General features: G+C 43.2%; 1 protein-coding gene across 4 annotated transcripts in view; it reads right to left on the bottom strand.

Annotated features, from left to right (window-relative positions):
• Window positions 1–12,795, bottom strand: part of TIAM1 (TIAM Rac1 associated GEF 1) — a 553,722-nt gene that overhangs the window by 461,245 nt on the left and 79,682 nt on the right. The window lies entirely within an intron of this gene.

Here is a 12,795-nt window from a genome sequence, read left to right as displayed (position 1 = left end):
CTACATGGGAATACCCCTCATAAATTTCCAAAAATTTGGCAGGAGTGGCTGGAGACCTCAGGGGTGGCTCCATTTCAACTCATACTCACAAGACTACTTTAGACTTGTGACATTTTTAAGTGTGGTATTAGTGGGCTAAAGTAAAGTGCTAAGTGTTTCTAGAAATGGGCAGATTTGGTGAAATGTATATGTAGCGGCCATAACCCTTGGCAGGGCGGCCTTAACTTGTGGGCTTACCAGTTACCTCAGTTTGGCTTGTTCTTCCACGTCTAGGGGTTCCCAGAGTTAGTACCCAACAACTTTGGACGCTGACACCATAAAAGTCCTTTAGAAAAGGTTTTTATTTGCAGAGGTAACATCCAACAACACAGTCTCGTATGGGAACAGAGGGCAAGGGTGAAGAAATTCAGGCACCTTGAACTGCTAATCATCAGAAAGTCTCTAATACCACCCAGAGAGTAGCCACTCGCAGCTGGGGGCTTCAAGGCTGAAAAAATCTCTAGGCAGAGATTATGGCAGTCAGCACTTTGATCCAGAACTTGTGAAATCTTTGACCTTGAGTAACTTATAACAGAAGTGATCAGGAACCTTTTTCCTCAGTACCTGCAATGTTCTCTGTCTCCTTGGCAGTACTGGAAAAAGCGTGGATTCGTCAGTGTCCTTCACAAACCAGCAACCAGGCACTTCTCAGGATGCCAGCTTGTTGGCCCTCCTCCGAAGAGTCCTCCCCCGGTCACTTACACGAGCTGCGGTGCCCCTCCAAGCCGAGAGTACACCCGGAAGCCTTGAATCCTCCCTCAGTTACTGCGCCTCGGACCGAGACTCGGGGACAGATGGATCCTTACCCCAGACCAGGCGGGTCTATTGGGGTTAGCCAACCAAAGCATGTTGCAGAGCGACATACTCTCCCGTGACCGAGACCCCTCGCGGGGCTACCCTGGTCCAGAATCAGGAACAGGCAGCTAAGGCCTCCCGAACGAACCTTGAACACGTGACTTCAACTTCTTAAATACCCTTCCCCAGACTCCTCAGTGTGATATGTGCACCGCAAGAGATTAGGTTTTTATTTTTTGTGTTTGTTTGGTTTGTGTTGCTATTTTATTGTTGAAGACACCACTAATTGAGCGGTGTGGACTATGCAAATGAGTTCATACATTATGAAGAGTAAAACAATTCTTTGAATGTTTTCTTACTGCTTATGGGAGTCTATACTTGAATCTTTGTACTTTATATTTTCTTGTACAATAAAATTTTTGCATGATTAAAAAAATGCAGCCACTCCAATCTAAGGACCAAAATGTTGCGATGTATTAGGTGTGGGGTTCACACTTTATTTTTTTTAATTCAATTAAATAAAAAAAATATAAATAAAAAAAAAAGAGAGAAAGAAAGAAAGAAAGAAAAAGAAAGAAATAACGAAAGAAAAAGAAAGAAATAACTAAAGAAAGAGAAAGAAAAAGAAAGAATGAAAGAGAAAGAGAAAGAAAAAGATAGAAAGAAATAACGAAAGAAAAAGAAAGAAAGAAAGAACGAAAGAAAAAAGAAAGAGAAAGAAAGAAAGAAAGAAAGAAAGAAAGAAAGAATGAAAGAAAGAAAAAACGAAAGAAAAAGAAAGAAAAATAAACTAAAGAAAGAGAAAGAAAAAAAGAAAGAAATAACGAAAGAAAGAAAGAAATAACGAAAGAAAGAGAAAGAAAAAGAAAGAATTTAAAAAGTGAATCCTCTGAGACCTCTGTATAACCAGACTTTAGATTATGTTATCTCTGTACTATGCACATATGAATGACCCTCCTCAGTGTCTGCATTCTATTATACACCATCTCATACACTACAGCACTCCTGGGAGATTGTGTATTTTTACTGAATAACCAAATGATGACATCATGCCGGAGCCCCCGTGGTAGCAGATGAGGATCTGTTACCAGTTCTAGTAATGCGTGTTGTATTACTATCACTTTGTACTGTTACAGTAGTGCTGGAACAGAAGAGAAATACTCCTGGTCTGCAATTAAAGAATTATTTGAAAATCCAAGATCAGCCATTAAAGCAGATTTGATGCCAAGTCCACCATTTTTTTTTTTATACTCCCCCTCACTGCCCAAAAGATAACACCTACTAGGGAAGGGTCCCACAATGTAGAGAAAAATAGAAGTCCCCAACACCATCTCCATGCATGCTTCTTTGCAGACACCATTGTTCTATAGCATTCTCAACCATCCTGTGGGAGGAAACCAAAAAGAGTAAAGCTAACCATGCACTGCTGAAACGTCAGCCTGCTGAATCCGCAAAATTCTAGCTGTAGGTGGTCCTCTCAGCTCACCCCTCCCGCTCATCAAGTCGATTTTTCAATCGCCTTATGTTAAAGGAGCAGGTCCGAAAATGATTGTACGGTCAGAGCTTGCATCCAATCATGTTCAAAAAGTGGGTAGCACAATGGCTAAATGTATAGCACTTCCTCCTAGCAGCACTAGGGTCACCGATTCGAATCCTAACCACGGCGCTACCTGCATGGAGTATCTATGTTCTACCTGTGTCTGTGTGGGTTTCCTCTGGATACTCCGGTTTCAAGCTGACAATACACTAGTGAAATCTCATTTGGAATATTTTTTTTTAAATGTGGAGGTCTAGTCAAAACCTAAACTAAGCTTAAACCTGCTCCCATCCCCATTCTAAGCCCTATACTAACTATTCTGTAAAGGAAAGAAGCCTATAGTTACCTAATCTAAGGATGTTCCAGTCCAGTCACATGATCTGCCCAGCGGCCAGCTTTAGAGGAGAAGAGAGAGCAGCGATAACGGTTGCAGAGCTTGGGTGGTGACATCACACAGAGGGTTAATATAGGGCATCTGTTGTCTGCTGTCCTCACCTCTCCCCCCCGGAGCAGGCGCTGGGAACCTATCACATGATTGGACCGGTGTGCCCTTAAATTAAGTAACTATACACATCTCTCCTTTACAGGGTAATTAGTATAGGGCTTAGAAAGGGGGGTGGCAGCAGGTTTTAGTCTTAGTTACAGTGCCTTGAAAAAGTATTCATACTTATTGAAATTTTCCAGAGTTTCTAGTGTTACAACCAAAAATGTAAATGTATTTTATTGATGGGACAAACACAAAATGGCACATAATTGGTAAGTGAAAGGAAAATAATGTATGGTTTTCAATTTTTTTTTTTTTTTATAAATATCTGAAAAGAAGTGGCGTGCATTTGTATTCAGCCCCCTTTACTCTGACACCCCTAACTTAAATCTAGTGGAACCAATTGCCTTCAGAAGTCACCTAATTAGTAAATATAGTCCACCTGTGTGTAATGTAATCTCACAATAAATACAGCTGTTCTGTAAAGCCTCCAGAGGTTTGTTAGAGAACCTTAGTGAACAAACAGCATCATGAGGGCCAAGGAACACACCAGGCAGGTCAGGGATAAAGTTGTGGAGAAGTTTAAAGCACGGTTAAGTTTTTAAAAAAAATATCCCAAACTTTGAACATCATCATCATCCGAAAATGGAAAGAGTATGGCACAACTGCAAACTTACCAAGACATGGCTGTCCACCTTAACTGACTGGGCAAAGAGAGCATTAATCAGAGATGTAGCCAAGAGGCCCATGATAACTGTGGAGGAGATCCACAGCTCCGGTGGGAGAATCTGTCCACAGGACAACTATTAGTTGTGCACTCCACAAATCTGGCCTTTATGGAAGAGTAGCAAGAAGAAAGTCATTGTTGAAAGAAAGCCATACAAAGTTCAGTTTGCAAGAAGCTATGTGGGGGACACAACATACATGTGGAAGAAGGTGCTCTGGTCAGATGAGGCCAAAATTGAACCTTTTGGCCTAAAAGCAAATAAATGCTATGTGTGGAGCAAAACGAACACTGCCCTGAACACACCACCATGAAACATGGTGGTGGCAGCATCATGTTGTGGGGATGCTTTTCATCAGCAGGGACAGGGAAGCTGGTTAGAATTGATGGGAAGATGGTTGAAGCCAAATATTGGGCAATCTTAAAAAAAACCTGTTAGGCCGCGTACACACGCGCGGACTGTTCGCCCAACTTTGTCCGTCCAACAGTTTCGGCAAACAGTCCGCTCAAACTTAGCATGGACGGACATGGCCACACACGACGTACGAACAGTTTGCTGAAACCGTGCGCGATGACGTGAACGGCACGTACGACGGGACGAAAAATACGACGTCCTATACACTGCATTATAGCTTTCGGCGTGAAAATCCTTTCTGAGCATGCGCGCAACTTTGTTTGACGAACAAGCCTACACACGAGCGGACTGTTCGCTGAAACAAGGTTTCAGCGGACAGTTTTACGGAATTTCCGAAAAACCTTGTCCGTCCAACTGTCCGCTGAAACTGTCCGCTGAAAGCCCACACACGAGCGGACTGTCCGCCCAAACACTGTTCAGCGGACAAAGTTGGACGAACAGTCCGCCCGTGTGTACGCGGCCTTAGAGTCTGCAAAAAAACTTGAGACTGGGGCAGAGGTTTACCTTTTAGCAGGACAACGATCCTAAACATACAGCCGGAGCTACAATAGAATGGTTTAGATCAAGGATATGCAATTAGCAGACCTTAAGCTGTTGCAAAACTACAAGTCCCATCATGCCTCTGCCTCTGGGTGTCATGCTTGTGGCTGTCAGAGTCTTGCTATGTCTCATGGGACTTGTAGTTCTGCAACAGCAAGAGGTCCGCTAATTGCATATCCCTGGTTTAGATCAAAGCATATTCATGTGTTAGAATGGCCCAGTCAAAGTCCAGACCTAAATCCATTTGAGAATCTGTAGCAAGACTCGAAAATTGTTGTTCAGACGCTCTCCATCCAATCTGACAGAGCTTGAGCTATTTTTCAAAGAAGAATGGGCAAAAATGTCACTCTCTAGATGTGCAAAGCTGGTAGAGACATCCCCAAAAGGACTTGCAGCTGTAACTGCAGTGAAAGGAGGTTCTACAAAGTATTGACTCGGGGGGGCTGAATACAAATACAAGCCACACTTTTCATATATTTGTAAAACATTTTGAAAACCATTTATCATTTTCCTTCCACTTCACAATTATGTGCCACTTTGTTTTGGTCCATCACATAAAATCCCAATAAAATACATTTACGTTTTTTTGGTTGTGACATGACAAAATTTGGAAAGTTTCAAGGGGTATGAATACTTTTTCAAGACACTGTAGGTTTTGATGGGACTTCTACTTTTAAGAACATTCACTCAAACAGTAAATTTAGATTTTCTTCTGGAAAGCCCATTAGTTCCAAAATGGAATGTTAAAAACACACACAATTATAAAGTACTTTCTACCAACATTAATCAAATCATCGAATGTACTGAGAAGTTTTATACAAATATTCGTAGGAACAGTTGCTTGAAAATCTAGTAGTGTATGGCCAGTTTTAGCACTTACACTGAGCTTCCTTTCCTTACTTCTGATGGCTAAATGGAGCGGAGGTGCAGGGAAGGTCATTTTGCTGGCGAGGGGGGCATCATTGAAGCAAACCTCTGTTTTCTCCTACAAGGACCAAACACGGGTTCACTTTAAGCAGCACAAATACACTGTCATCTACAGAACTGCTCTCGGCACTTGTGGTTAGTTATTTTAGGAATGTATTTCAGCGGTAATTATTAGTAATAGCTTGTTCCATAAATGATGATTATCACAGCGGCTGAATCATAACCACAGTCGGGAATAGTTTTCCTTCCCCAAAAACGGCTCTGGTAATTTTAAATGGCACAATAGATAAAAAGCCAAATACATGGAAGTACAGTTAGAAAAAAATAATGTACAGTCCTGTATTTACTGTAATAGATGGAACAAGATTCAATATTGTGATACCTACTTTAGGTCTAGATTACATTCTGCCGTGCTTTTTTGAATTAAAAGTAAAATAAATCATGGTTTAGTTATGAAGTTTGTTAAAGTGACGCTAAACGATTTTCTGACTTTCAAAAAATAATCAATAGACATCCACTGCTTAATGGCTCAGTCATCTATCTTTCATTAAATAGTTTCTTACTGTGTTTTTTCGACCTGCTTGCAACAATTTTTGTGAGCTCCTGAACCTCTCCTCCACCCCTCAGGTTCATTTGTTTAAAAACAAGCAATGCCAGTTAGTTGTGCTGAATGTGCACTACTCTACACACACAAAAAATCCCATATCCCATAGTCCATCCCATGGAGAGAGAAAGAGGATAGTTATGCTCTAATGCCCCGCACACACGGTCGGATTTTACGACGGAAAATGTTCGATTGGAGCTTTTTGTCAGAAATTCTGACCGTGTGTAGGCTCCGTCAGACATTTTTCCTCGGAACTTCTGTCACACAAGATTTAAGCTATGGATCTCAAATTTTCCGACAACAAAGTCCGTTGTCAGAAATTCCAATCGTGTGTACACAATTCTGACGCACAAAGTTCCAGGCATGCTCGGAATCAAGCAGAAGAGCCGCACTGGCTACTGAACGTCATTTTTCTCGGCTCGTTGTATATGCTGTATGTCACTGCGTTCTTGACGTTCCCAATTTCCGACCAACTTTGTGTGGCCGTGTGTATGCAATACAAGTTTGAGCCAACATCCATCGGAAAAAATCCATGGGTTTTGTTGTTGAAAATGTCCGATTGTGTGTATGGGGCATTACAGTGGGCATGTCAGGGCCGTGGATAAGGGGGTACTGCCGGCCTTCCTGTATGGAAAACCAAAGTTTTCCCCAGAGTGGGACTTTAAATGGCATTTATTGAAAAAACATAGGTTGATGTCAGTTTAAAAGATAAAAACATGATTTATTTATACAAAATTTTGTTAAAAATGTGCATAGAAAATACAGCATGCATTTTAACTGATGACTGTCCTCCATAATGTCTTTGTTGCATAGTGTCTATCAACCGATGCGTTTCAGAAAGAACAAATGTCCTTCATCAGTGAAAGGAGAGAGGATCATTTTTATAGTCAACTGAACAGTGGAACATAAAGCATTGCTGCTGTATGCAATTAAAAACATGCATTGGTTCTTGATCCTGCACCGGTTGCCCTATATGCAGGGCAGGACTTACCATTGGGCTTGACTGGGCTCAAGCCCATGGGCCCCGCCCAATAGGGGGCCCCGCAGAGATACATAGCCAAGTGTACTCGGCTCGGCTCCGCTCACAGTCCCGCCCTATGATGGACATAACACGGACTGGGTGTGACTGAGCCGAGCCGAGTACTCTTGGCTCCGCTCGGGACTGCGAGAGGACCCGAGAGCCCCCGAGAGAACCCGAGAGAACCCGAGAGCCGGCAAGATACACAGGACTCTGTATCTCGGTGGCGCCATTTTTAAACTTCAAGACTGCAATGACAAGGCTGCAAATGACACTGGGGCAAGGCTGCAAATGACAAGGCTACACTGACAAGGCTGCAAATGACACTGGACAAGACTGCAGATGGATGGGCAAGGCTGCAGATGGACACTGATAAGGCTGCATTGATGGGCATTTAAATGTAATTTTTTTTCCCTTAAACTTCCCTCCTTAAAGTTTTTTTCCTTAAAATTCCCTTCTAAACTTGCCTGTTATACGCCGGCGCGTGTTGTACGCTGATAAATACGGTAATGTATAGACGGTAGAGCCCGGAAGTGACTTAAGCCCAGGGGCCCCCAGCATCCTAAGTCCTGCCCTGCCTATGTGCGATATATAGAAGGGGAAAAGAAAAAGGTCACAGTGACCACTGGGGCCAGAGCCGACAGTCCCATCAGGTTTAAGCTGTACTACTTGAGGTAAAAGCCCTCTATAGGAGTATTAGGATTGATGTAAAGGTGCCAGAAGTGCCCCCAAGGCAAATACATGTTATTGTCCCTTCACAGACAAGAAAAGAAGTGTGGCTCCAACAGCTGGCAATGCCAGACAAGATGCATGATCCTGCACATCCTGTCCAGCAATACCAGCTATCAGAGCCACACTTTGTCTCCGATCCACCTTCCTGTATGAGGCCATGTCCCATCAATTTAACAGGGGAACCCTGGCACCTGATAAGCAGGAGGGCTGGTTGTACTGCCCTATTAAGCCCTATTGGCAGTCCTGTTAGCCCAAATGAGCAGTCCCCCTGTAGCTCTCGCAGAAGTGCTGCTGGTTACCCTCTTCTGCCTCCTGCTGGCTTCAAATGCTGCAGGGGAGCCACAGGGGGATAGTACTCTGAAGAATGATTCCTTCCCTCCAATCCCCTCCCTTTGCTGGTCCCCCCACAGTATAAATCCTCCAGCGCCCCTTCCCTACAGTGCTGCTAGCCAACTTTGGCTGCTGTAGGGGAGCCACGGGGGGGATCAGACACTGAAGATGGATCCTCCAGCCACATAAAGCACTAATTCACACTTCACAGGTCACAGCACCCATGTGAATGAGCCCCAAGACCTCATTCCCACAAAAAAAAGAAGGTGGATTAGAGATTGGAGAAGGGCACATCCCCACTGCATTGAATATTTTTCTGCCTGGGCTTTAATGATCTAGTGCGCGTCAGAAGCTACTGGCAGTAAGGAAGCGATGGGATGCCTCATCACTGCCCGTTTTAAGCCAATTTTTGCCGAAAAACATGCGCACAAGACGTATACAGTTGCAGGGCATTTGCGGAGCTTCCCCATTTGCTAGAGTGTGTAGTGTTTGGTGGGCTTGCTGCCTGCCAGTCACTACAGTTTGGGTAAACTAGGCAATTAGCGGGTGGCAAAAATGTGTGGTTGAGCCGCGTTTTTTTGCCAAAACCAACTGCACATCTAAACAAAGCCTTATGCTGCGTACACACGACCGGACTTTGGCGGAACAATTCCGCCGGACAATTCAATCGTGTGTGGGCTTCATCGGACCTTTGCTGTCTAAAAATCAGACGAACTTTAAATTTAAAACATGTTTCAAATCTTTCCGACGGACTCAAATTCGGTCGAAAAATCCGTTCATCTGTATGCTGGTCCGACGGAGAAAAAAAACGTCGCTAGGGCAGCTATTGGCTACTGGCTATGAACTTCTTTATTCTAGTCCGGTCGTACATCATCACGTTCGAATCCGTCGGACTTTGGTGTGCTTGTGTGTGGCCAAGTCCGTTTGGAAAGTCCGTCAGAACTCCGCCGAAAGCCCGTCGGGAAGACTGTCGAACCTAGTCCATCGAAAAGTCCGGTCGTGTGTACGCGGCATTACACTTTAATATCTTTGGTTCTTGGTTGCTGTATGGTTTACAATCACAGTAAAGCTGGTGTTAGATTGTTAGCTTTTTCATAGTAAATCTAAAATGAAAAAAACAAAAGTGGGACACATAAATGGCTATTTTATTCATAATTACGAATACGTTTGTCGTTTTCCTGTTACACCGCATATACTGACACACCATCGGGGCAACATATTACATTTAGGGAAGCAGATGGTGTTGGACGGAACACAATTCAGAATTCCACTTCAGGGAGAGTCTCCTTATTACATAGCACAGCCGAAAAACTCAGGGGAGACTGACCCCCGCCTCTGGCCCATCTGCTATTTTTTCATTTTAGCAAAAAATAAAAGTAATATTAACCCATTATGATGAGAAATTTCTAAAATAAATCACTGTTTCCAAACAGCTAATTCTGGAAGGAGAAAAAAATCTGTAGTATATTTTAACATGTCTTTTTGCTAAATTCTTCTTAAAGTGGAACTCAACCCAAACCCTTTTTTAGTGATGAATAAAATGTTATGTTAAAGTATAACTAAAAGGCAAAACTTTGTGTTTTTTGAATAGAGTGCGGAGGGATTACAGTGCCTTGAAAAAAGTATTCAAACCCCTTGAAATTTTCCACATTTTGTCATGTGACAACCAAAAACGTAAATGTATTTTATTAGGATTTTATGTAATAGACCAACACAAAGTGGCACATAATTGTGAAGTGGAAGGAAAATGATAAATGGTTTTCATTTTTTTTTTACAAATATCTGAAAAGTGTGGCGGCATCTGTCCACCTGTGTGTAATTTAATCTCAGTATAAATACAGCTGTTCTGTGAAGCCCTCAGAGGTTTGTTGGAGAACCTTATTGAACAAACCGCATCATGAAGGCCAAGAAACATACCAGACAGGTCAGCGATAAAATTGTAGACAAGGTTTTAAGCAGGTTTAGGTAATAAATAAACATCCCAAGCTTTGAACATCTCACAGAGCACTGTTCAATCCATCATCTGAAAATTAAAAGCACATAGCACAACTGCAAACCTACCGAGACATGGCCATCCACCTGGCCTCCAGCAGTGTCCGCCTGCCATGCGAGCAGCGGGTTGTGGGTAGCGGCTCCGGTGTCCGCTCTTCTAGCAGCTTCCTCCGCCGTGTTTCTCCTCTCTCTTCCGCCTGAAGCTAGGCATCCAATAGGATTGCCTAAAGCTTTGGCCAATTCAGAAACAGGTCTCACGGCCTGCCTCCTGATTGGTGGGGAGGAACCTTAGTGTGAAAATAGCAAAAATGACGTCACACAACTGGGTCGGCTCAGAGCACCGTGTTTCCCCCTCCCCCCCACCCCCCCCCCCCTCCGAGCCCACCCTTTTTTGAAGCCTATTAGAGCCTCTGGCTCTAATCACATGCTGAAAAAAAAAAAATACCTAGCCCGTAAAGGAATCCATAGTCCGGCGGCCTGATATGTAGATCAGGGGGCCAGGCACATGGATGGGGGGGGGGGCGGCGCCGTGAGCCCTCTATGGACAGCCTGCCACTGATAAGAACCCTAGGGTTCCATGGAACTCTGGTTGAGAAGAGCCGTTTTATATGATACATGGAGGACCACCGTACATACCACCTGTAGGGCCACCAGCAGCCAGGTCTAAGCCCTCAAGCTGTACCTATGGGGTTAGCTATGTGGTTAGAACAAGACTTAATGGACCCTCAATATCTTTTTGAAGCTTCATATTAAGGGATAGTAATCAAAAGGAAAAAAAATTACCGTTTGGAATCGCATGGCTTTCTTCCTCTCGCATTATTTCTACATTTCAGGATACCTACGTCCTATTTATAGCAACTTCCTATTTTCCAGAGGAACAGACAAATAAAACATTTTGATAGCGGGGAGAGGGAACAGAACACATTTAGCATGCAGATTACGCAGTGACTTCTGCTCCAGTCATCATCACCATGTGCAGACCCGGAGGGGCCACGCGCAATTACGTCTGGGGTCACTAGATCTTCAGGTTCACTTTCAACAAGAAGCCAGACGCCGAACATCTATTTATGTGAGAATGCCAAAGGCTTTCGCTTCTGACTGGAAATGACTAGAGTAGGCAAACCAGAGAATGGGAAAGCCCTAAAAATGTCCCCTTCTGGCTCTGAAATCTCAGAGCACATTCACAAGACTTCTATGCTGTTGATATTTCTAATTGAGGTTTCACCCTCGACCACATTTAATTAAGGACAACACTAGACATATGCTTTACAGTCTATTTAATGTAGAAAACTCAACAAGGAAGCTAGTACATTGTTTTTTGTCTTAAAATGGACACAGTTGGATTTGTCTTTGAAACATTGGTGGATGGGTTTTCAGTTTGCCCATATGGTCCATTACTAATAAACTGGACACAGGCAAAATCATTGGCAACCATATGTGGGGCAAATATTTGCACAGTGAATGTTTTATTCCTTAAAGAATATGTAAACCCAACATTTCATATTCCTGATATGTACCTGCTGTAGCATGTACTTGTATGAAATCCCTGGTGCTCCGGTCAGTCCCTCTGCTTTCCTATTAAAAACTAACCACACTAAACTGGAGAACTCAGCATGGTCAGTTCTCTAGCTGTGCTGGAGAACAGGCAATGCCTGCTCTCCGCCAATGATTGATCAGACTTGTCCTGATACTTTCTCTCCCCCCCCCCCCCCCACACACAGCTTCTCACTAGTAAGCTCGGGGTCCTGCTGTTTCTCCTCCCCCAGCTCTTACACAGCTAAGAACAGAGGGAATGTGATCACATATTAAAAAAAAAAAGGGGGGGGGGGGATGTATAATTATTTTTTATATACACAAACGTTTTGCCTTTGATTTCTATTTTAAACTGAATGCTTTGTTTTACAAGGTGATGGTTTAAAAATCACTACCTAAAAACCATCAATTTTAACTGTAATTTTAACTATGAAATTTGTTTCTTACCCCAACCCTAAAACAGTCAAAAACCTAGCACAAGTTTAAAGCTGAACAAATATTGACTAAATGGGAAAAAAGTATCTTTACTTGTGTAGCGGCCATAACCCGTTGCAGGGCGGCCTTGACTTAATGGGCTTACCGGTTACCTTCTCTTGGCCTGCTCTTTCGCTTCTAGGGGTTCCCAGGGTTGATACCCAACGACTTGTACACTGACACAGATGAAGTCCTTTTAAAAAAGTTTTATTTTGCAGTAGAACTTTCAATTAACAGTCTCTTAGGCTGCATTCACACCTGAGCGTAGCGTTATCAAGCGTTTTTTGCAGCGTTTTTTACCGCGATTCGCTGCGTTTTTTACCACGATTTGCAGCGATTTTGTGCAGGGCAAAAGGTCACCAATGTTAAAAGAAGAAAAATGCCCAAATCTGCTCAATTCGAGCGACAAATAAGGGTCCGGAACTTGTTTGAGCTTCAGGTGTTCGGCTTCAGGCGACATGTAGTGGAGATGTGAACCATCTCCATTGAGAATATTATAATTTTTCCCCTCTAGCGTTTTGTAGCTTCAGGCTTCAAGCTACAAAACGCTCAGGTGTGAATGGGGTCTTAGGGAACATGGATGAAGAACTCAGGCACCTTGAACTGCAGGTCTAGCAAAGTCTCTATTTCCACCCAGAGAGTAGCCACTCG

The sequence above is a fragment of the Lithobates pipiens genome, unplaced genomic scaffold, assembly GCF_037356315.1.
Source record: "Lithobates pipiens isolate NorthernLeopardFrog02 unplaced genomic scaffold, aLitPip1_a1.2 Scaffold_16, whole genome shotgun sequence".
NCBI classification, from domain to species: Eukaryota; Metazoa; Chordata; class Amphibia; order Anura; family Ranidae; genus Lithobates; species Lithobates pipiens.
Note: the sequence above shows the minus strand (reverse complement) of the source record. Positions and strands in the feature narration are given on the sequence as shown.